This window comes from Ranitomeya variabilis, chromosome 1 (genome assembly GCF_051348905.1).
Source record: "Ranitomeya variabilis isolate aRanVar5 chromosome 1, aRanVar5.hap1, whole genome shotgun sequence".
In the NCBI taxonomy this organism is placed as follows: domain Eukaryota; kingdom Metazoa; phylum Chordata; class Amphibia; order Anura; family Dendrobatidae; genus Ranitomeya; species Ranitomeya variabilis.
This window is the reverse complement of record NC_135232.1, coordinates 71,084,503-71,111,242: the sequence shown is the minus strand read 5'-3', so window position 1 is coordinate 71,111,242 and position 26,740 is coordinate 71,084,503.

Genomic DNA, 26,740 nt, shown 5'->3' with positions numbered 1-26,740 from the left:
ACTATATGAGGGATGCATTATATTCTGTGAGGGAGCTACATTATACTATATGAGGGAGCTAATTTATATACTATGAAGGGGCTGCATTGTACCCTATGAGGGGGCGACTTTATATTCTATGAGTTGGTTACTTTATATTCCATGAGGGGGCTACTTTATATTCTATGAGGGGGGCTACCCCAACCCCTGCTACATAATTAAGACGTGTACTACCATATATTATACCCTGATATTAGCGTGTTTTAATGCACAATTGGTGGTCTTGTATTTATTTCTATGTAGCTACATAGTGGGCCCCAAGAATGATTTTCGCTGGTGGGCCCAAGGTGCTCCAGTCCGACGCTGCTCTCATCGCTACAGAAATGCCATACAAGTGTACTCTAAATGTGATTTAAGCACACTGGGGCTCAGAATGGAGGGGGCATTTGGATTTGATAGTGCAGAATTCACTGGATTTCGTTTGGGGGCTGAGGTGCAATAACACTCTTCCAGAGCCTTTGCACTACCAGTAAAGTGGAACCCCCCTATATTTCCGTTAACATATGACGGACCTGAGTGGGATTTGATTCTTTGTGAATTGAGTTGAAGATTTTATTGGGAAAATTTGGCATAACATTTAGGTTCTCATTTATCCGACGCTCAGAGTTTCTGCTGCTCTAGGCACTTTTAGTGCTGCCTTCCCCATTGTTGAGTATGACACTATCAGCAGTGACTTTGGCAAAAATCGCTGATGTAAAAGTAGACTTTTGCAGCAGATCTGGCACTTTTTCCACATCTGCCGCGTAACGGATCACTTACGGCAACACTGTGTTTGGCCTCATTCATTCCCTATGGGACTTGCGGACATGTGCGGCACTTGCAGTTTTGCCGCGATCCGGCAAATGCGGTACTTGCGGCAACGGGGAAAAAACGCTGCTAGCAGTGGGTTTTTTTGTCTCACAAGTGCAAAACCGCAAGTGCCGCACATGTCCGCAAGTAGCCATCACTACCTGTCCCTGCACCTTGCTAGCTCATCCCTAACCATCCCTCCCTGACCTAAAACTACACTATAAAGCTTTAGGAAACAATTTATTAACTGACATATTCCTCCGATAATGAGGGCTCCAGGCTACGGCGTAGACTGGGACGGGCAGTCTCCGGGTCTCCATTCTCTCTCTGTGCACACCCTCAGTCCCTGCCTCACTGCCTGTGTAATGTCTGTAAATACAGCATATTCCCCTCCTCACTGGCATGCATGCAGTAATGACTTACACCTTTTCTGCCCATGCACAGTAATAGTGGCCACATTTTATGCCTCAATACAGAGAGAGCATCCTAAATTGTTGTCCCATAAATTAACACTTAATATTTGTGGCCACAAAAGGCGGCATTGTTAATGTATGGAGTCACAATAGAGAACAATATAGCATCCTCTGCTACTGCAAACGTTGCACCTCGGTTGCAATTTAAAGAGGTTGTCCATTACTTTTACATTGATGACCTATCCTCGGGATAGGTCGTCAATGTCTGATCGGTGGGCGTGTGCTACCCTCGCCAATCAACTGTTCTCATTGTCTGCATTGGCCGAAACTGCACAGCGCAGCTCCGTCTAACGTGTTGTGGCTGCGGCGGGGTGTTGTACTTCTACCCCCATTGAAATTAATTTAGGATAGGTCAACAATGTTCAGCTAGGGATCAACCTCTTTAATTTTCGGAGGTGTAGTGCATCAGATGGATCGCCCCCCAGTAGGGCAGTGGGGTACTCGGTACCGGGTCCCTCGGTTCTCAGTGGGGATGTCATGGTGGCTGACCCGGTCCGTGGCCCTAGGGATGTCCGTTGATAAAATGGGGGAAAGGTCTTTAAAGGGATAGTGTTTGTGACGCCACCTGTGGTATTCGGTCAGGGTGACCGACGCTACTTAGGGGTCCGCTGGGGTGATGTTATGGCAGCTAGATGGTGTACCTTCCCACAGGTGAAGTATGTCCCCAGGGCTTCCCAGAGTGTGGATGGTGGATGATGTGAGGCGCAGTGAAGAATGAGGACCCAAGGTTGCAGTCTCTTTACCTTTACTGAAGGCTTCAACGTCGACAGTCCTGAGCACCGAATTTCAGGGCAGGCAGAGTCCGGCCAGTCTAAAGGCAAATCCAGGGTCCTCCTTATCCAGGTGGAATTCAGTAGCCTTCCTCTAGCGCCTGAGTGTTGTAGTACCTCCCTGCTGAGCTTCTCGGTAAGGTCCTCACAACTATTGTAGATGTAATGTCTCTTTCTCTGTCCCCCTGATGGATAGGATAGGACAAACCCGTATGACTGATGGCCTTAGGCTTTTTACAGGGACTCTATCACGCCCCGGCCTCCACAGTTGCCACCTTGTCTCCTGGGTATAAGGTCGGGCAACTAATATGGAACTAGCTGTCCTGCCGGTCTCTGGAGCCAGGCTTGGAGACGATGGCTCCCTCAGTGTTCCGGCTACCGGCTTCTGCGCCTCAGAAAGGAGGCAGCCTTTTACAGGGCAGAACTCCTTCTGGTTTCCTCTCTTTGTGCTATGACTTCGTTTCTCACTCACTACAAGACAATTCCCTTCTGATGTCTCTTTCTTAGGATGCTGCCGCACGTGGGGCAGGCGCAGCTCCGTGGACCCTCGTCCTCCTCAGACCGCAGTCTGCATCTGACTCCTACTCACTCCAGCCAGCTTCTCTCTCTAACTTCCTGTCCAGACTACCAGTTTTACCTAATTGTGAGGAGTGCCCTAATAGATAGGAGCATGGCTCCCCCTGGCAGCCTGGAGTGTGAAGTGTGTTGTGTGGTATGTGATACCTGCAAAGAGATCTCCATTATTGCCTTCAGACGTAACAACACTCCCCCTGGTGGAGGAATAACATTACTGCAACAACCAGGACTCTGGGGCGCTGCACCCCCCGCCCCCCACCGTTAAATCCAGTACCTCCTGGACTGGGAAAAGAAAACAACAATACATTAGGAAAAGACATGCAAAATTTTGAAATGCTATAAAACAAATTAATTTAACTGTGCTTCCCTTTATGGGAGGTGAGAACACTTGAACGTTGCAAACAATAACATAATTATCTATCTAAAACAATTATTATCTATCTATGAAACACAATTACCCATACAGGTATACTATCTACTAAGTGCAAGTACCCTCTAAGTTATACTACCATAAAACTTCAAAGCGCGAATCAACATTTTCTTTACTCTTCTACACATGCAGGACTACCTGTCTACCCCCACGGGCCTGCTGCCTTTTCCTTTAATTTATTCAAACTATCATTTATTTTAACCTCAATTTTATTCAAAGTACATCACTCTAAATTAATTCCTACTATCTAAACTTCTGACTACATACTATCAGCTATGTAAACATTATTACTAATAAATTCTCTTTACTATATTAACTCACTATCTATTATATTAACTTTATAATATACTAACTTCTCTAGAAAAGTGCAATAATTCAACATTCCCTTTAAGAGGAAACTCAAGTCTTTTCCTGAGGTAGTGCAACATGTCAATCACATCATCAATATTCAAGTCAATTTAAAGGTGACGTGATGCGAGGGACCCGTGACGAACCCCCAATGTTGGTCTTGGGTGAGCTACAAGACGTGTATCCTGACCCGGAATTCTGCCTCACCAACGGGTTTTTCTTCAGGTCTGTAAGGCAAAGTTATTTTTACAGCAAGATTAACAGCAGTTCCTGTTAAGAGGCAGTCTCTGTAAAAGCCTCCTTTGTAAAACCAGTAGGGAGCACCTTTAAGAAGGTGCAAACTATTTACAAGGACAGTTCAGGAATCATTCACCGTCCATGATCCTGCAGTCTTTAAAGGCAATAATAAAACTTGTGCAAAATAGGTGCAGAACTTGGAATCCTCCTATAACTGAGGACCCCTTTAAGGCATAACCCTGGATGGGTTCAAAGGGCAGGAAAGGAAAGGCAATGTCTTTAAACTATTTACATTTGTTTTTCAAGGTTTCAAGGTTTTCTAGTAAAACTGCATCCAGGACCTGATACGGTATTTGGCAACTTTTGACCTTGGATGACTCGTGTATATATCGTCTACGTCGACCCCTTGGGTCCGTTGCTCATGCATAGTCAAGTTGTGAGCTGCAATTGCAGTCTGAGTGGCCTGAGTGTGCGTATTAATTACTGCATTGGTTTGTACTGCCACATCATTGATAGCTGCGGGGGCGACAAGATCAGCCTGTCCGACGCCAGGCGACCCCATTAGTGAAGTATTTTTCCTCACTTCCAGGGTATGCCAACCGTCATCTGTCCGATAGCGGGTGTAAGTGACTATGTCTCCCCTACGCGGCTCATAGTCGGTACAGTCTGTTTCAGTGGGAGGTGGTCCTTCTTGCTCGGTGGTGGGGACCCCTATTGGTGGCTCTATCTCTTGAATGTAGCCCTTCCCATTCTGGAGGGGAGAGACCACCGCCACCCCCCTATCGCACAGGAAGCGCAGGTGTCGAGCTAGAGCCTGGATGTTGAGCGACCGCTGAAGTTGGCTTGGTCACCAGGGTGATGGCGTTCTCCATACCTGTACTGGATATGTTTCCCCCTATGCCGACCCATCCCGCTGTCCTGAATACTGGGGTCGATGACCATACGGACGGCAGTTCCACTTGGGTGTTCTCCTGGTGCAGAATTGGCCTCGCTGCCCTCGGTGCCGTAAAGCCGTTATGCCACGACAGTCGACGCAGCTGCTCCACCCATAGCTGCACAAAGTCGACCTCCACTAGCGGCAGCATGCCCGGGCACTCCTCCTCCGATGACTTGAGGTTGCGGTGGATCGGGTCGCCCTCTTCCAGGTACCCGCTGGTCGCCATCTCTGCTCCTGGACCTTCGGTAGCACACGCACGCTGCTCCTCCATTTTCTGGGGGGAGCTCGTTGGGTGCTGAGCACGTCGTCATCTCGTAGCAGCAGTCGGAGGGGGCGGTCATCACTTCTGGCGCTACTTTGGTAGTCTCCTCCCATATTGGCACGCCCTTCTTCTTCTCCTGCGCTCGTGGCGCGGTAATGGCGGCGGTTTTGGCGGGAATTTTGGTGGCAAATGGCAATACACAGTCTTCTCAATAAATCACAGTTCAAATACAATTCTGGCACAGTTCTTAGGCGCACATGACCCGATTTTCAGGCTTAAGTAGATCCTGTTCGTGACGCCAAGATTGGATCGCCCCCGTTAGGGCAGTGGGGTACTCGGTACCGGGCCCTTCGGTTCTCGATGGGGATGTCACGGTGGCTGACCCGGTCCATGGCCCTGGGGGCATCCGTTTGTAAAATGGGGGAAAGGTACCTAATTGTGAGGAGTGCCCTAATAGATAGGAGCATGGCTCCCTCTGGCGGCCTGGAGTGTGAAGTGTGTTGTGTGGTATGTGATACCTGGCAAAGAGATCTCCTTTATTGCCTTCAGACGTAACATCACTCCCCCTGGTGGAAGAATAACTTTACTGCAACGACCAGGACTGGGGTGCTGCACTAACTTTCTTTATAGGTCAGACTTTTTGCTGCAAATATCAACTTTTGCATGCATCAAAAATGACATTTTAACGCATAATTGCATGAGGTTGACTGCAGATATAAAGCATTTTACCACTTGTCTACTTGCAGAATATGTATGGATATGGGGATTAATTGATATCACATATCTCACAAACATCGCCACTCTGAATAAGTGGTTTTCAGATGCAGACAAGTTTGTAACATACCCTGGGATAATGTCTATATGTTAAGGAAAGTAATTCAGCAAGTAAATGTGTAAACTATGTTCCTAGAAGTGACGATTGGTACAGACTTGCAGTATGTGACAAGCAGTTTCTATAATTTGTTCCAGTATATCGTTCACAGTTGCAAAGACCACCAAACCTCAGCAATGACACGAGCCGTCTACTTAAGAAATAAAACCAGATCCTGTGGCTTTTTTAAATATTCATATTGACTCAGAAACAACAACTATTCATTAAATGGAACTCAATATAATGTGTGATCTCAGAGGTGATTATGTTTTTTTGTGGGTTCTCATGCTTGTGGGAAATTACTACATTTTTTCCATATGACATTTGGGATCCATTCATATCCCCCAGTTTCACATGTATTTTCCTGACAATATTCTAAGTAATACTCAAATCTCCTACTGATCATGGTATATGTGCGGAGAGAATGGACTAGAAGTTTAAAGAGTATCTATTTTTTTTTATTCTATTTAATTTCTGATCAGCCTTTGCAATGTTATGATTTTTTGCAATATACTACATTACCTAAATTTGCATAATTTTTTCCCAAACACTATACCGAAAGTGCTGGTTTATATGTCCAGTCCATGCACTTTAGAAGCTGTGTAATCTTAATTCATATTTAGACACTGTTTACAAGCACTCTTCATGTCTGAGCGTCGTCTGAGCGTCTCTGCTCCCCTTCTCTTTGCTCAATCAGAAAAAGTGCTTGTATATAGTGCCTCAGTATTATTGTTTGAGTATGGAATCTTTCCAGACCAAGAGTTGGAAAAAGCTTCTAAAAAGCATGAACTTGACAGATAAACCAGCACTTTCAACACAGTGTTTGGGAGTGAAGGATAAGGTAATGAAGTACATTACTGAGATTCATAACTGTGCAAAAGCTGATCAAAAATTAAAGTAAAAAAATATTTATGATTATTATTATTTAACGGCCTTTGGCTCGATCTTGAACCATGGCAACTTGATGAATGGATGATCTGTATCAAGATCAATCTTGTCCCTAGATAGGTCCACCAGATAGGTCCACCAGGGTCTTCTCCACTGTTATTTTGACTATATCAAGCTATCAGTTTAATGATTCCACCTTTCTATTTGTCTCGATGCAGTGAATTACCATCTCTAATCCAATCTAGAGCTGGGCCATGTTGAGCTGTCAGTATTTGATGGACAGCTCAGCTGCCCAATTGGATGCTGGGTCATGCTAAGCTGTCAGTGTCTTGATTGAAAATTTAGCCGTCCAATTGGAGTTTGGGTGTTGCTTGAGCTTCATCCATGTGTCTCCTGTTCAGGTAATTACCTGGCTATTTAGTCAGCTCTCTTCCTCAGATTGGTGACAATTGTAGCTTTTTGCTCACTGGTATATATTTGTCTTGTAGCTCCGTGCTCTGATCTACTGTTGTCTGACCTTGGACCTTGTTCTGACCATCTGTTTACTATGACTCTTTGGTTGATCCACTGTCTGACTGGTATTTAGAACTCTGGACCGTGACCTGACTATTCTTTTAGCTAATCCCTCTGTCTATGACATGCCCTCCTGACTTTTGACTATACTACAGAAAATGTATTAGGTTTTTTTCTCAGATTATTAAACCGCTTATTGACCTCACACGTAAGGGGTGGATCTTAAGGTGTGGTCACCCGATGCTATTGGGGTCTTTCATAAATTAAAATAGTGCTTCATGTCCTCTCCAGTTTTGATCCAACTCGATCTCCAGAAATCATTCATCATAGAGGTGGATGCTTCAGAGATTGGGGTTGAGGCAGTGTTATCTCAAGGTCCCAAAACTTTGACCAACTTACGACCATGTGCGTTTTATTTCTAGGAAATTTTCATCTGCTGAGAGAAATTATGATGTTGGGAACAGTGAGCTGCTCGCTGTCAATTTGACTTTCGCAGAATGAATGCAAATTGTCTCTTCAGTGAGGAAGAGGACTAGAACTCTAGTGCCACCTATTGGAAGTAGCAATCCTAACAGTCAATGTCGACCCTTTAACGAGCCTTGTCACATGACTTAGGATAATAGCCAAACCAGAATCTCAATTTGCAGACACTGTGTTTCGGGGTACTGCCCCTCATCAGTGCAAAGTGGAGATCCGGTTTGGCTGATTGAGAGGCGTCTGACCGGGATCCAAGACGTATCGTTTCTCCTTGCGGACAGTGACATGATAAGCATGTCGAGGTGAGGAGACTTAAAGCCGCAATGCTCCTCTGGGAAATATGCAAATTGTCTCTTCAGTGAGGAAGAGGACTAGAACTCTAGTGCCACCTATTGGAAGTAGCAATCCTAACAGTCAATGTCAACTGTTATGATCCGGTGACCTAGGAGCCGCATGAGAGACTTTCTCAGGAGTAAGTGGTATCTGTACTGACCGCAAACCCTAAACTGACACCGCAACTAGAAGTAGCCGTGGGGTGTGCCTGACCCGTCCTAGACACCTCGACACAGCCGGAGGACTAAATACCCCTATAGGTGGAAATGGGAATTCTATATTGCCTCAGAGCAGAGCCCCAAATGATAGGCAGCCCCCCACAAATATTGACTGTGAGTATAAGAGGAAAGACACACGCAGGCAGAAAAACAGAATTTCGCAAAAGAGGCACTTCTAGCTAAATAGAAAAGGATAGGACAGAATTCTAAGCGGTCAGTATTAAAATCCTAAAAATATCCACAGCAGAAAATACAAATATACTACATCTAACTAAAGACATAGCAAGTATATCTGCAACTCCTGAGAATCCAGCATGACTGAAAAATCCAAACAAAGTCTAAGCTGGACAAAAACACAAATGAATTGTACTGAATTACAAGCACACTGCATGTGTGCACAGAGACAAAAAAACAGACACTTATCTTAGCTGAATTGGCAGCAGAGCATGAGGAACCAGAGAGAGATGAAATCCCTCCAAGAACAATGGACAACTGGCACTGACTAATGAATCCAGCAGTCCTAAATACCCCAGTCAGGCCTGCAATCAGCAGGGACACCTGACCACGATTGCCAGCCAGGAACAGCTGCAATACCACCAACAATGACCGGAGGGAACCCAAGAACAGAATTCACAACAGTACCCCCCCCTTGAGGAGGGGGCACCGAACCCTCACCAGAGCCCCCAGGCCGATCAGGATGAGCCAGATGAAAGGCACGGACCAAATCAGCAGCATGGACATCAGAGGCAAAAACACAAGAATTATCCTCCTGGCCATAACCCTTCCATTTGACAAGGTACTGAAGCCTCCGCCTCGAAAGGCGAGAATCCAAAATCTTCTCAACCACATACTCCAACTCCACATCAACCAACACAGGAGCAGGAGGATCAACAGAGGGAACAACGGGCACCACATATTTCCGCAATAAAGATCTATGGAAAACATTATGGATGGCAAAAGAGGCTGGAAGGGCCAAACGAAAAGACACCGGATTGATGATCTCAGAAATCCTATAAGGACCAATAAACCGAGGCTTAAACTTAGGGGAAGAAACCTTCATAGGAACATGACGGGAAGACAACCAGACCAAATCCCCAACCCGAAGCCGGGAACCAACACACCGACGACGGTTAGCAAAACGCTGAGCCTCCTCCTGAGACAACACCAAATTGTCCACCACATGAGCCCAAATCTGCTGCAACCTGTCAACCACAGAATCCACACCAGGACAATCAGAAGGCTCAACCTGCCCCGAAGAAAAACGAGGATGAAAACCAAAATTACAAAAAAAGGGCGAAACCAAGGTAGCAGAACTAGCCCGATTATTAAGGGCGAACTCGGCCAATGGCAAGAAAGCCACCCAATCATCCTGATCAGCAGACACAAAGCATCTCAAATAAGTTTCCAAAGTCTGATTAGTTCGCTCGGTCTGGCCATTTGTCTGCGGATGAAATGCGGAAGAAAAAGACAAATCAATGCCCAGCCTAGCACAAAAGGCCAGCCATAACCTAGAAACAAACTGGGAACCTCTGTCGGACACAATATTCTCCGGAATACCATGCAAACGAACCACATGCTGGAAAAACAACGGAACCAAATCAGAAGAGGAAGGCAATTTAGGCCAAGGCACCAAATGAACCATCTTAGAGAACCGGTCACAAACCACCCAGATAACCGACATCCTCTGGGAAACCGGAAGATTTGAAATGAAATCCATAGAAATATGCGTCCAGGGCCTCTCAGGGACCGGCAAAGGCAAAAGCAACCCACTAGCACGGGAACAACAAGGCTTGGCCCGCGCACAAGTCCCACAGGACTGCACAAAAGAACGCACATCACGCGACAAAGAAGGCCACCAAAAGGACCTACCAACCAAATCTCTGGTACCAAAAATACCAAAATGGCCAGCCAACACAGAACAATGGACCTCAGAAATTACTACACTAGTCCATCTGTCAGGAACAAACAGTTTGCCCACTGCACAGCGGTCAGGTTTGTCAGCCTGAAATTCCTGCAGAACCCGTCGCAAATCAGGAGAAATGGCAGAAAGGACCACCCCTTCCTTCAGAATGCCGACCGGTTCCAGTACCTCAGGAGAATCAGGCAAAAAACTCCTAGAGAGGGCATCAGCCTTAATATTTTTAGAACCCGGAAGATACGAGACCACGAAATCAAAACGGGAGAAAAACAAGGACCATCGAGCCTGTCTAGGATTCAGCCGTTTGACAGACTCGAGGTAAATCAGATTTTTATGATCGGTCAAGACCACAATACGGTGCTTGGCTCCCTCAAGCCAATGTCACCATTCCTCAAACGCCCACTTCATAGCCAACAACTCCTGATTGCCGACATCATAATTGCGTTCAGTAGGCGAAAACTTACGGGAAAAGAAGGCACACGGTTTCATCAAGGAACCAACAGGATCCCTCTGGGACAAAACGGCCCCTGCGCCAATCTCAGAAGCGTCAACCTCAACCTGAAATGGAAGAGAAACATCCAGCTGATGCAACACCGGGGCAGAAGTAAATCGGTGTTTAAGCTCCTGAAAGACAGAGACAGCCACAGAGGACCAATTCGTTACATCAGCGCCTTTCTTCGTCAAATCGGTCAGGGGTTTAACCACACTGGAGAAGTTAGCAATGAAACGGCGATAAAAATTAGCAAAGCCCAAAAATTTCTGAAGGCTCTTCACGGATGTGGGTTGAATCCAATCATGAATGGCCTGAACCTTAACCGGATCCATCTCTATAGATGAGGGAGAAAAAATGAAGCCCAAAAAAGAAACCTTCTGCACTCCAAAGAGACACTTAGACCCCTTCACAAACAAAGCATTATCACGAAGGATCTGAAATACCATCCTGACCTGTTTCACATGAGACTTCCAATCATCGGAAAAAATCAAGATGTCATCCAAATATACAATCATGACTTTATCAAGGTAATTCCAGAAGATATCATGCATGAAGGACTGAAAAACAGATGGAACATTAGAGAGTCCGAATGGCATCACAAGGTATTCAAAATGGCCTTCGGGCGTATTAAACGCAGTTCTCCATTCATCACCCTGCTTAATACGAACAAGATTATATGCCCCCCGAAGGTCAATCTTAGTAAACCAACTAGCCCCCTTAATCCTGGCAAACAAATCAGAAAGCAAGGGTAAAGGGTATTGAAACTTGACCGTGATCTTATTCAAGAGGCGATAATCAATACAGGGTCTCAGGGAGCCATCCTTCTTAGCAACAAAAAAAAATCCCGCTCCCAACGGTGAAGAAGATGGCCGAATATGCCCTTTCTCCAAAGACTCCTTAACATAACTCCGCATGGCGGTATGTTCAGGCACAGACAGCCTGAAAAGTCGGCCCTTGGGAAACTTACAGCCTGGAATCAAGTCAATAGCACAATCACAGTCCCTATGCGGTGGAAGGGAACTGGACTTGGGCTCATCGAATACATCCTGAAAATCAGACAAAAACTCTGGAACCTCAGAAGAGGTGGAAGAGGAGATTGACATCAAAGGAACGTCATTATGAACCCCCTGACAACCCCAACTAGTCACAGACATAGACTTCCAATCCAACACAGGATTATGTATCTGCAACCATGGAAAGCCCAGCACAATAGCATCATGCAAATTATGCAACACCAGAAAACGACAATCTTCCTGATGGGCTGGCACCATGCACATGGTCACCTGTGTCCAAAACTGGGGTTTATTTTTAGCCAAAGGTGTAGCATCAATGCCCCTTAAAGGAATAGGATTCTGTAAAGACTGCAAGGGGAAACCACAACGCCTGGCAAATTCAAAGTCCATTAAGTTCAAAGCGGCACCTGAATCCACAAACGCCATGACAGAAAATGACGACAATGAGCAGATCGAGGTCACAGATAACAGAAATTTAGGTTGACAGTACTGATGGTAACTGAACTAGCGATTCTCTTTGTATGCTTAGGGCAGACTGAAATTACATGAGAGGCATTGCCACAATAAAAACACAACCTATTCTGACGTCTGAATCCCTGTTGTTCCGTTCTAGACAGAATCCTATCACACTGCATAGGCTCAGGCATCTGCTCTGAGGACAACGCCACAGCGCACACAGTTCTGCGCTCCCGCAAGCGCCGATCAATCTGAATGGCCAGAGACATAGAATCACTCAGACCAACAGGCATGGGAAACCCCACCATAACATCTTTAACAGATTCAGAAAGATCCTTTCTGAAAATTGCAGCCAAAGCTTCATCATTCCATTTAGTCAGCACAGACCATTTTCTAAATTTCTGACAATACAATTCTGCCGCTTCTTGACCCTGAGACAGGGCCAACTGAGGGTCGCCACGCAACAGGGAGATGACAATTTTAACCTGCTGAATGGGATCACCAGAGGAATGAGGTTTCAGAGCAAAAAACAGTTTACAGTTGTTTTTAAAACTCAAAAATTTGGACCTGTCCCCAAAAAACAAATCAGGAGTAGGAATCGTAGGCTCTAAAAGCGGAGTCTGAACAATATAATCCGAAATACCCTGTACCCTAGCAGCAAGCTGGTCTACACGAGAAACTAATCCCTGAACATCCATGCTAGCACAAGTCTCCTCAGTCACCCAGAGGAAAAGAGGGAAGGAAAGAAAAAACAGGCTACAGAAAAAAAAAAGGCTCAGCACCTTTCTTCCCTTCTTCTGAGATGCATTTAACTCATTGTTGGCCAGTTGTACTGTTATGATCCGGTGACCTAGGAACCGCATGAGAGACTTTCTCAGGAGTAAGTGGTATCTGTACTGACCGCAAACCCTAAACTGACACCGCAACTAGAAGTAGCCGTGGGGTGTGCCTGACCCGTCCTAGACACCTCGACACAGCCGGAGGACTAAATACCCCTATAGGTGGAAATGGGAATACTATCTTGCCTCAGAGCAGAGCCCCAAAGGATAGGCAGCCCCCCACAAATATTAGGGCAAACAGGAAAATTTGTATTTTCTGCTGTGGATATTTTTAGGATTTTAATACTGACCGCTTAGAATTCTGTCCTATCCTTTTCTATTTAGCTAGAAGTGCCTCTTTTGCTAAATTCTGTTTTTCTGCCTGCGTGTGTCTTTCCTCTTATACTCACAGTCAATATTTGTGGGGTAAAATAATGAAAAACCAGCTCACCTATTAGGCATTTGTTGTGGGGAAGCCCGGATACCGTGCAGTCATCACGTAAAACAATAGGGCAAACAGGAAAAAAAATCCAGCTTCCAAAAATATCAAAATTTATTGAGGATAAAATCCAAAGTCCAATGACATGGTTCACAGGAGAATGTGTAGCAGCAGGCTACGCGTTTTGAACAATAAGTTATTTTTCAAAGCTGCTCACTATGTATCACAGTATGGTTAAATAGCAGCTGTGACAAATCACAGTGAGTAAACCTATCACCTGACACATGAGTGAATATATACAATAAAAACATCAAGATAACAGAAAAAGAGGAAAATTAACATATAAATGCATCAAACATTACATACAGGCTAAACAATGCTGATATCTTAATAGTGGAACATGATTTCTTTACGAGCATTCAAGCCCGCAGGATAGCAAGTGTTAAGGCAGAACATCCAGTAAGCTTCACGCGTCATTAATCGTCTTTTGAAGTCTCCTCCTCTGGCTGACATTGCAAGCTTCTCAATGCCGACAACCCGAAAAAATGCTGTGCTCCTCTGGTGATAGGTAATAAAGTGCTTAGAGGCATGAGACATGGAGCGATTGCTATCAGTAGAAACAACAATGTCAGTAATATGCTCAGAAATACGGATCTTAAGCATACGAGTAGTGCAACCTATATAACTCAGTTTGCATTTTGTGCATGTTATCATATATACCACATTTCTGCTGTTACAATTAATAAGTTGCTGAATTCTATATTCCTGTCTGTTGTCGCTATCATGAAAAGAATGTGCAACAGAGTGAGCACATGATCGGCATCGTTTAGCCTGTATGTAATGTTTGATGCATTTATATGTTAATTTTCCTCTTTTTCTGTTATCTTGATGTTTTTATTGTATATATTCACTCATGTGTCAGGTGATAGGTTTACTCACTGTGATTTGTCACAGCTGCTATTTAACCATACTGTGATGCATAGTGAGCAGCTTTGAAAAATAACTTATTGTTCGAAACGCGTAGCCTGCTGCTACACATTCTCCTGTGAACCATGTCATTGGACTTTGGATTTTATCCTCAATAAATTTTGATACTTTTGGAAGCTGGATTTTTTTTCCTGTTTGCCCTATTGTTTTACGTGATGACTGCACGGTATCCGGGCTTCCCCACAACAAATGCCTAATAGGTGAGCTGGTTTTTCATTATTTTTCCTTGTTCAGTTCAGTTTTTTACCGTGCACACCGAGAGCCAAAGAAAATAAGTATTTCACTTTGCTAAAATTTGTGCTCTGAGGCATTTTTTTCTGTTTGTGGGTTTTTTGGAAATATCTTTTAAATATGAATGAAAGTCCAGAAAGAGCTCGAAAAGCTGCTCAATTATTTTCTATGGATCAATCCTCAACAGCTAATGGGTCTGAGTCCGACCTTTTTAGCATAGATATCAATAAATTGGAAAAACTTATGATAAGTGAAATGAAAGTATGGTGGGATTTCACTACATTGGACAATTATGTGCGAAAAGACATGATCCCTAGAGGATTGCGCATAAAAAAAATTCCTACCACTATATATTCACAAGAATTTGTGGAGGAATGGAATTTGATCCTGAGTAATTGCTCTATTAAATTGATGCAACTAATTATGAAATATGAGGATACCAAGCTTAAAAATATTCAGTCAGAAATTAATGACACTAAAATCGGCTTGGAAAATAATAATATTGCTAAATATAATGAGGAATTAAAAAATATCAAGATATCTCTCTCTAAATTAGAAGATGGTATTATGAGTCGGAAGAAAAATAAATTCCAACGTGATTTGAGAGATTATCAAATGAATCAGGTGTATGAGTGGGGCAGGTGGCAGAAATCAAACAGAAACCCTCGCCCAATTCTCAAACGCACTAATTCCTCTGATACATCTGAGCGCCGAGTCTCTTTCAGTTCTTCAGACGTGGATTCTACGGATAATGGTTCTAATGAAGTTTGCGCTGTTGGAAATATCAATCAAAGTATGGACAATACTAATACTTACTATCGCAAACCAAGAAGACACAATTCAAAAAACGCAAGAGGCGCGGGGGCCGCAAGCACCGCAGGAAATTTCCGAATGGCTACCCGCAACAGGAAATAACATCTACTTTTCAAGGTGATTTTTCTAACGTTTTAAATATTTCTAGCTGTAATCTTTCAGTGGAACAATTGCAAGTTCTTTCTCTGGGACTTAAATATGCACCGGATCAACGGTTTGACCTATTTCATACATTAATGGACGTTAACAGATTCATTCGTAATCTAACAGTTAAAACACATTTCTTTGGACAGGAATCGGTTACAACTGTGGGTGTTTCTGCTGTTCAGAATGAATATTGTGATCTCATATTTAATGAACAATGTCTATTGAGAAATTTGAATGATCTAAATAATCTCAATGTATCCATGAATAGAGATGTAAATCAAGCTGAACAATTTAATACCAAAAATCTATTATTCTATCCCATTCAATCGAGAGTGGATTGCATGGACAGATTTCAAGCTGTTATCGAACGGGATTTGAGATCTCTAGATATATCTGTTCAGCAGAAAACATGTAAAGGCAATCTCGATTCGAAGCAGCGCAAAGCTCTTCAAGAAATCAGAAACATGGACGAGATCACTATAAAAAAGGCTGACAAAGGTGGTTTAATTGTAGTGATGGATACATCGACATACAAAGATCAAATTAATTGTCTGCTCAGTGATAGTACGACATATAGGAGATTGCCTTCAGATCCCACATTTTCTTTTAAGAATGAATTGTTCAGCTTAGTAGATGATGGTGCAGCTTTGGGTATACTAACTAAAACGCATGTGGGATATTTGAAGGTGGGTCACCCTATTATACCCACGATGTACGGCTTGCCCAAAGTGCACAAGGGTACTACACCTCCCCCAATGCGTCCTATCATATCCGGGATGGGTTCCCTTATGGAACATTTAAGTCAATGGGTGGACTCTTTGTTGCAGCCTCTTGTCATGAGAGTTCCAGGATTTTTGAGAGACTCAAGGGATGTTTTGCACCAACTTTCTAATACTGTATGGAGTGACAGTTTTCATTGGATAGGCTGTGATGTCATCTCTCTTTATACATGCATTCCACAGAATATTGTCATTCAAGCGCTTGAATTTCATCTGCACAAATATAGCAATTATACTATTGATTTGTGCAATTACATTATGCAAGCTATCTATTTTTTGATGACTCACAATTATTTTTCTTTTGACCAACAGTTCTTTCTCCAGTGCAAAGGAGTCTCTATGGGAGGTAAACATTCACCATCCGTGGCCAATTTGGTCATGTCTTATTGGGAGGAATTGTTTCTATATTCGGACTGTAATCCGTTTTTGTTGGATATATTCTGGTATGGCAGATACATCGATGACATGCTCCTTATTTGGAGTGGCGATGTATCTGCCATACCGGAACTTTTGAGTTATTTCAATTCCAATGAATTCAATCTTCGTTTTACCTGTAACACTGATTCACATGTAATTTCTTTTTTAGATCTGACTTTGCGTGGTATTGTAGGTGATGTTATCACCACTTCCACATATTGTAAACCACTGTCGGGTAACAGCATCTTGCATGCGTCTAGTAGCCACCCTGGACATACTATCAAGTCCATACCAGTAGGTGAATTAACTAGGATAACTAGAAACTGCAATGATGCTGGTATTCTCAGGCAAGAAATTGATTCGTGCTGCAAGAGACTAGAAAAAAGAGGCTATTCTAATTGGTCGCTTGATAGAGCTAAAAATATAGTGAAAAGGAAAAAACGGAGCGATATGCTCTTGCCAAAAGATAAGGAGAGGAATTCTAATCAAAATCAAAAAATATTCTGCTCTATTAAATATAGTCCTCAATATAATAGTATTAAAGCTCTTATTCTAAAAAACATTCCTATTCTATATGAGGACGAAATTCTTTCCAAGATTTTGTCTTCAGGGTGTCAAGTGGTTGCAAAGAAGGCCACCACTTTATCTGACATTCTTTCTCCCAGTTTTTTTAATTCTGGTAATGTCTCTCGCACCTGGTTATATCATACAGGTTTTTATCGCTGCGGTGCCCCTAGATGCCGAACATGTGCTCACTCTGTTGTTGCACATTCTTTTCATGATAGCGACAACAGACAGGAATATAGAATTCAGCAACTTATTAAAGGGCCACTGTCACCCCCTCCAGCCATTATAAACTAAAAGAGCCACCTTGTGCAGCAGTAATACTGCAGTCTAACAAGGTGGCTCTTTTAGTTTTTGATTCAGTTATTCCCTCAATAAAGCGTTTTAAAATTTGCCCTAAATACCTGTCCTTAGACCTGGAGGCGGTCCGAAGCCTTCTCTGTGAATCTCCCAACGGCCGTCACTCTTCTCTTCTGGGGATGTGGTCGCCGCCCCCTTCGCGCTGTTTTTCTTAAATCCGGCGCCTGCGCTGTGCGTGCCTGCCTGGGACAGGCGCAGTCTTCATTGTCCGTCATAGGTCAGATGCAGGGTGCCTGACTGCGCCTGTTGCTGAATCCCCGCCCCGCACTGTGTTATTCATTATGCACAGTGCGGGGCTGGGGTTCCTGGGCATGCGCACTGCGCTGTTCAGACGCTCCCCCGGCTCCCCCACCTTCCAGCGTTGTTATTTGCGGCTGCTTCATTCCAAACGCTGGCAAGGAAACCTGTATATTCTGGCAACGCTGGAAGGCGGGGGAGCTGGGGGAGTGTCGGAACAGCGCAGTGCGCATGCCCAGGAACCCCAGCCCTGCACTGTGCATAATGAATAACACAGTGCGGGGCGGGGATTCAGCAACAGGGTGGCCGCACTGCCCGCACAGGCGCAGTCAGGCACCCTGCATCTGACCTATGACGGACAATGAAGACTGCGCCTGTCCCAGGCAGGCACGCACGGCGCAGGCGCCGGATTTAAGAAAAACAGCGCGAAGGGGGCGGCGACCACATCCCCAGAAGAGAAGAGTGACGGCCGTTGGGAGATTCACAGAGGAGGCTTCGGACCGCCTCCAGGTCTAAGGACAGGTATTTAGGGCAAATTTTAAAACGCTTTATTGAGGGAATAACTGAATCAAAAACTAAAAGAGCCACCTTGTTAGACTGCAGCATTACTGCTGCACAAGGTGGCTCTTTTAGTTTATAACAGCTGGAGGGGGTGACAGTGGCCCTTTAATTGTAACAGCAGAAATGTGGTATATATGATAACATGCACAAAATGCAAACTGAGTTATATAGGTTGCACTACTCGTACGCTTAAGATCCGTATTTCTGAGCATATTACTGACATTGTTGTTTCTACTGATAGCAATCGCTCCATGTCTCATGCCTCTAAGGCTACTTTCACACTAGCGTCGGGCTCGGCCCGTCGCTGTGCGTCGGGTCGACGTTCCCGACGCTAGCGTTGTCTCCGCCGCACAACGGGGGCAGCGGATGCATTTTTCCAGCGCATCCGCTGCCCTATTGTGAGGTGCGGGGAGGTGGGGGCGGAGTTCCGGCCGCGCATGCGCGGTCGGAAAAGACGTTTACGACGGAGCAAAAAATGTTGCAAGCAAAGTTTTTTGCTCCCGACGGTCCGCCACTGCATGACGCATCCGTCGCACGACGGGTGCGACATGTGGCAATCCGTCACAATGCGTCGCTTAATGTTAATCAATGGTGAAAAAACGCATCCTGCAAACACTTTTGCAGGATGCGTTTTTTCGGCAAAACGACGCATTGTGACGGAATGCAGTTAACGCTAGTGTGAAAGTAGCCTAAGCATTTTATTACCTATCACCAGAGGAGCACAGCATTTTTTCGGGTTGTCGGCATTGAGAAGCTTGTGATGTCAGCCAGAGGAGGAGACTTCAAAAGACGATTAATGACGCGTGAAGCTTACTGGATGTTCTGCCTTAACACTTGCTATCCTGCGGGCTTGAATGCTCGTAAAGAAATCATGTTCCACTATTAAGATATCAGCATTGTTTAGCCTGTATGTAATGTTTGATGCATTTATATGTTAATTTTCCTCTTTTTCTGTTATCTTGATGTTTTTATTGTATATATTCACTCATGTGTCAGGTGATAGGTTTACTCACTGTGATTTGTCACAGCTGCTATTTAACCATACTGTGATGCATAGTGAGCAGCTTTGAAAAAGAACTTATTGTTCGAAACGCGTAGCCTGCTGCTACACATTCTCCTGTGAACCATGTCATTGGACTTTGGATTTTATCCTCAATAAATTTTGATATTTTTGGAAGCTGGATTTTTTTTCCTGTTTGCCCTATTGTTTTACGTGATGACTGCACGGTATCCGGGCTTCCCCACAACAAATGCCTAATAGGTGAGCTGGTTTTTCATTATTTTACCCCACAAATATTGACTGTGAGTATAAGAGGAAAGACACACGCAGGCAGAAAAACAGAATTTAGCAAAAGAGGCACTTCTAGCTAAATAGAAAAGGATAGGACAGAATTCTAAGCGGTCAGTATTAAAATCCTAAAAATATCCACAGCAGAAAATACAAATGTACTACATCTAACTAAAGACATAGCAAGTATATCTGCAACTCCTGAGAATCCAGCATGACTGAAAAATCCAAACAAAGTCTAAGCTGGACAAAAACACACATGAATTGTACTGAATTACAAGCACACTGCATGTGTGCACAGAGACAAAAAAACAGACACTTATCTTAGCTGAATTGGCAGCAGAGCATGAGGAACCAGAGAGAGATGAAATCCCTCCAAGAACAATGGACAACTGGCACTGACTAATGAATCCAGCAGTCCTAAATACCCCAGTCAGGCCTGCAATCAGCAGGGACACCTGACCAGGATTGCCAGCCAGGAACAGCTGCAATACCACCAACAACCACCGGAGGGAACCCAAGAACAGAATTCACAACAGTCAACCCTTTAACGAGCCTTGTCACATGACTTAGGATAATAGCAGAATGAATAATAGATTTATTTTTTGGATGGACCTATTCATCAGGGAGCTGTTGTAACGGATAATAAAAATGTTTCTTATATTGAATCTGCTAACCCTTAACCCCAAGACAGGCCAGTAAGTCCTTATATTTTTTTCTAGTTTCAAGTTTTCCATCATATTCAGGCCGGAGTCCAAGAATGTTAAGGCTGACGCTTTGTCACACAGCCTTGATTCAGCTTCTCCTCCAGAACTTCCATCCTCCACTCTTCCTCTGGGTCATTTGATTTCTATGGTTTCCTCAAGGTTGCAAGCAGAAATGCTTGAGGTTCAGTCGTTACTCCAGGATCTAAATTATCTGTGCCTGTAACATAGTAACATAGTAACATAGTTATTAAGGTTGAAGGAAGACTTTAAGTCCATCTAGTTCAACCCATAGCCTAATCTAACATGCCCTAACATGTTGATGCAGAGGAAGGCAAAAAAAAACCATGTGGCAAAGAGTAAGCTCCACATTGGGGAAAAAATTCCTTCTCGAATCCACATACGGCAATCAGACTAGTTCCCTGGATCAACACCCTATCAAGGAATCTAGTATATATACCCTGTAACATTATACTTTTCAAGAAAGGCATCCAGTCCCCTCTTAAATTTAAGTAATGAATCACTCATTACTAGGGTTGAGCGAAACGGATCGGTCATTTTCATAAATCGCTGACTTTTGGCAAAGTCGGGTTTCGTGAAACCCGACCTGATCCTAGTGTGGGGTCGGCCACGCGGTCGGCGATCTTCGCCCCAAAGTCGCATTTCGTATGACACTTTCAGCGCCTTTTCTCAGCCAATGAAGGTGGACGCAGAGTGTGGGCAGCGTGATGACATAGGTCTCGGTCCCCACCATCTTAGAGAAGGGCATGACAGTGATTGGCTTGCTCTCTGCGGTGTCACAGGGGCTATAAAGGGGCGTGCACGCCGACCGCCATCTTACTGCTGCCGATCTGAGCATAGGGAGAGGTTGCTGCCGCTTCGTCAGAAGCAGGGATAGCGTTAGGCAGGGTACATTAACCCCCAAACCGCTTGTGCTGTAGCGATTTCCACTGTCCAACACCACCTTTTCTTTGCAGGGACAGTGGAGGCTAGATTTTCCTTCATCAGCTCTGTAGCTTATTGGGCTGCCCTAGAAGGCTCCCTGATAGCTGCATTGCTGTTTGTATGCCGCTGTGCAAACCAACTGCTTTTTTAAAAGCACAAATCCTGTTGCTACTTCCTTTCTGCACAGCTATCTTGTTTGTTTGTCCACACTTTTGTGTGCAGCAGTCCTTTTTATTGCTGCCTGCCATTCTTTTCTGAGATTATTGTAGGGAGATAGTAATTGTAGTACAGTCCCACACCTAAAAAGGGAGATTTATATTGCCAATCAGTGCATCTGCGCCTGTCCTGTCTGTGGTATCTCTGTCAGTCATTTTCTGCCACAGAAACTATACTGTAATACAGTGGGCCAGATTTATTCACTAGTCTCCCAAAAAAAAAAAAAAAAGGGAGATTAATAATGCCAAATCTGTGCATCTGTGCCAGTCCTGTCTGTGGTATGTCAGTCAGTCATTTTCTGCCACAGAAGCTATACTGTAATCCAGTGGGCCAGATTTATTCACTAGTCTCCCCCCAAAAAAAAAAAGGAGTTTATTATTGCCAAATCTGTGCATCTGCGCCAGTCCTGTCTGTGGTATCTCTGTCAGTCATTTTCTGCCACAGAAACTATACTGTAATACAGTGGGCCTGATTTATTCACTACTCTCCCCCCACAAAAAAAGGGAGATTAATATTGTCAATTCTGTGCATCTGTGCCAGTCCTGTCTGTGGTATCTCTGTCAGTCATTTTCTGCCACAGAAACTATACTGTAATACAGTGGGCCTGATTTATTCACTAGTCTCCCAGAAACAAAAAAAAAGGGAGTTTAATATTGCCAAATCTGTGCATCTGTGCCAGTCCTGTCTGTGGTATCTCTGTCAGTCATTTTCTGCCACAGAAACTATACTGTAATACAGTGGGCCTGATTTATTCACTAGTCTCCCAGAAACTAAAAAAAAGGGAGTTTAATATTGCCAAATCTGTGCATCTGCGCCAGTCCTGTCTGTGATATCTCTGTCAGTCATTTTCTGCCACAGAAACTATACTGTAATACAGTGAGCCAGATTTATTCACTAGTCTCCCAAAAACAAAAAAAGGGAGTTTATTATTGCCAAATCTGTGCATCTGTGCCAGACCTGTCTGTGATATCTCAGTCTGTCATTTTCTGCCACAGAAACTATACTGTAATATAGTGGGTCTGATTTATTCACTACTCTCCCCCCCCCCAAAAAAAAGGGAGATTAATATTGCCAAATCTGTGCATCTGTGCCAGTCCTATCTGTGGTATCTCTGTCAGTCATTTTCTGCCACAGAAACTATACTGTAATACAGTGGGCCTGATTTATTCACTAGTCTCCCAGAAACAAAAAAAAGGGAGTTTAATATTGCCAAATCTGTGCATCTGCACCAGTCCTGTCTGTAGTATCTCTGTCAGTAATTTTCTGCCACAGAAACTATACTGTAATATAGTGGGCCTGATTTATTCACTATTTTCCAAAAAAAGGGAGATTAATATTGCCAAATCTGTGCATCTGTGCCAGTCCTGTCTGTGGTATCTCAGTCTGTCATTTTCTGCCACAGAAACTATACTGTAATACAGTGGGCCTGATTTATTCACTACTCTCCCATAAAAAAAAGGGAGATTATTATTGCCAAATCTGTGCATCTGTGCCAGTCCTGTCTGTGGTATCTCTGTCAGTCATTTTCTGCCACAGAAACTATACTGTAATACAGTGGGCCTGATTTATTCACTAGTCTCCCAGAAACTAAAAAAAAGGGAGTTTAATATTGCCAAATCTGTGCATCTGCGCCAGTCCTGTCTGTGATATCTCTCTCAGTCATTTTCTGCCACAGAAACTATACTGTAATGTAGTGGGCCAGATTTATTCACTAGTCTCCCCCCCCCCCCCAAAAAAAAAGTGAGTTTATTATTGCCAAATCTGTGCATCTGTGCCAGTCCTGTCTGTGGTCATTGCCATCTGGTAATGCTGATGGTGGTGGTGGTGGTGCTGGTGGAGCATCGGGTGGTAGAGGGAAAATCAAAGTAGCACCTAAGTCTCGAGTTGTTGAGCCAGCGTCATCGTCCGGCTACACAATGCCTCGAACGCTACCTTTTCTGGGAGTAGGAAAATCGCTGTTAAAGCCGGAGCAGCAGGAAAAAGTTTTGGCTTTCCTTGCTGACTCTGCCTCTAGCTCTTTTGCCTCCTCTTCGGATAGTTCAAAATTGAAAAGTAGCCAGTCATCAGTGGATGCTCCCGGTCAGGAATAAGTTGATTCCTTGTGTCCTTCCCCAAAACAACAGTGAAGGATGCGTCAGGCAACACAACAGGTTACTCCATGGAGCTCTTTACACATACCGTGCCTGGGTTAGAAAGGGAAATAGTTAACAGCCCACTAGAAGATGATTCAGACATGGAGTGCACTGACGCACAGCCACAGCTAGATTGTCATGCTGTTCCATTGACTGAAGAGAGAAAAAAAAGTTGAGTTCCAGCTCCTTAAAACAATTCTTTTATTGAATCCAAATATAAAATCCAAATGTTTTGGCTTTGATAAAGATCATTCTGATCGAAACGCGTTGCCGTTAAAGCTCTGTCATCCTGGGCACTTATTGGTGGGAGTCATACACCATGGACATTTGGATTTTATATTTGGATTCAATAAAAGAATTGTTTTAAGGAGCTGGAACTCAACTTTTTTTCTCTCTTCAATGAACATTACGTCTGCCTGCAGCGGAGTTCCGTGCACCTGCGGTGATTACTGGTGAGCTGGCTACCTCCCTTTTTTCTGTTCCATTGACTCACATCACTACATTGCCCTCGCAGTGTACTGAGCCAGAAACTGACCCTGATGAGACGATGGTGCCCATTCCCGAACGTTATAGCACCTTACATGGTGATACAGAGATAGCTGAACATGAGATTGAAGAGGAGATGATAGATAACCCAGTTGTTGACCCAGATTGGCAGCCATTGGGGGAAGAGGGTGCCACTGGCAGTAGCTCAGAAGCGGAGGAAGAGGATCGGCAGCAGCCATCTACATCACATTTGCTTTCATCTGACAGGCCCGTCTCTGGCCAAAAAAGTTTGGCAAAACCAAAATCAGTTTTAGGACAGCGTGGCCATCCGGTGAAAGTAACACAGCATGCAATGCCTGAAAAGGTATTCCATAGTAGGAAGAGTGCAGTGTGGCAATTTTTTACCCAAGATCCGAATGATGAGTGCAAAGTTATCTGTAAGAAATGCTCAAAAACATTTAGCAGAGGGAAGAATCCCCACAATTTAAATACAACGTGCATGCTCAGACATGTAACCAGCATGCACTTGCAAGCCTGGAATAACTCCCAAACGTCCACTACCATTGGTGCACCTGCTCAGAATCCAGGTAGTCAGCAACGCTACATCGCTTCCCCTGTTGTGAAGTTGGATTTTGGGCTCCCCCGGTGGCCACTGGTGGAATTTAACTGGTGTTCATCATCCCCTCTGTTCACCTGTTTCCATCAGGATGTGGGAGTCGCTATTTAACCTTGCTCCTCTGTCACTTCCATGCCGGTCAACAATGTAATCAGAAGCCTTTCTGTGCATGTTCCTGCTACTAGACAACTCCCAGCTAAGTTGGACTTTTGTCCTCGTTTGTTTTTGCATTTTGTTCCAGTTCACAGCTGTAGTTTTGTTTCTGTGTCTGGAAAGCTCTTGTGATCTGAAATTGCCACTCTGATGTTATGAGTTAATACTAGAGTCTTAAAGTAATTTCAGGATGGTATTTTGATAGGGTTTTCAGCTGACCATGAAAGTGCCCTTTCTGTCTTCCTGCTATCTAGTAAGCGGACCTCAATTTTGCTAAACCTATTTTCATACTACGTTTGTCATTTCATCTTAAATCACCGCCAATATATGTGGGGGCCTCTGTCAGCCTATCGGGGAAATTTCTCTAGAGGTGAGCCAGGACTATATTTTCCTCTGCCAGGATTAGTTAGTCCTCCGGCCGGCGCTGGGCGTCTAGGGATATAAACGTAGGCTACGCTACCCGGCTACTGTTAGTTGTGCGGCAGGTTTAGTTCATGGTCAGTTTAGTTTCCATCCTTCCAAGAGCTAGTACTCATGTTTGCTGGGCTATGTTCTCTTGCCATTGAGAACCGCAACAGTTTGACCGGCCAAAAAGGGTTAAATTAATTGACAGAGAAAGGAGAGAAAAGAGAAGTCTGCTGAAGATTTTTTTTTTTTTTTCCCTTCCCTTCAGTTCTGAGTGTGCTTGTAATTGAATCTCTTGCAAGTCTGCCTATATTGCAGCCTTTCTCTCTCTCTCTCTCCTTCTAATCCTGGAATGGCTCTGTGTTCACCTGTTTAAAATGGATATTCAGAGTTTAGCGGCAGGTTTGAATAATCTCACCACGAAAGTTCAAAATTTACAAGATTTTGTTGTTCATGTTCCTATATCTGAACCTAGAATTCCTTTGCCTGAATTTTTCTCGGGGAATAGATCTTGCTTTCAAAATTTCAAAAATAATTGCAAGTTGTTTTTGTCCCTGAAATCTCGCTCTGCTGGAGATCCTGCTCAGCAGGTCAGGATTGTGATTTCCTTGCTCCGGGGCGACCCTCAGGATTGGGCTTTTGCATTGGCTCCAGGGGATCCTGCGTTGCTCAATGTGGATGCGTTTTTTCTGGCCTTGGGGTTGCTTTATGAGGAACCTCAGTTAGAGCTTCAGGCGGAAAAGGCCTTGATGTCCCTATCTCAGGGGCAAGACGAAGCTGAAATATACTGCCAGAAATTCCGTAAATGGGCTGTGCTTACTCAGTGGAATGAGTGCGCCCTGGCGGCGAATTTCAGAGAGGGTCTCTCTGATGCCATTAAGGATGTTATGGTGGGGTTCCCTGTGCCTGCGGGTCTGGATGAGTCCATGACAATGGCTATCCAGATCGATAGGCGTCTGCGGGAGCGCAAACCTGTGCACCATTTGGCGGTGTCTACTGAGAAGACGCCAGAGAATATGCAATGTGATAGAATTCTGTCCAGAAGTGAACGGCAGAATTTAAGACGAAAAAATGGGTTGTGCTTCTATTGCGGTGATTCAACTCATGTTATATCAGCATGCTCTAAGCGTACTAAGAAGCTTGATAAGTCTGTTTCAATTGGCACTTTACAGTCTAAGTTTATTCTATCTGTGACCCTGATTTGTTCTTTATCATCTATTACCGCGGATGCCTATGTCGACTCTGGCGCCACTTTGAGTCTTATGGATTGGTCCTTTGCCAAACGCTGTGGGTATGATTTGGAGCCTCTTGAAACTCCTATACCCCTGAAGGGGATTGACTCCACCCCATTGGCTAGTAATAAACCACAATACTGGACACAAGTAACTATGCGGATTAATC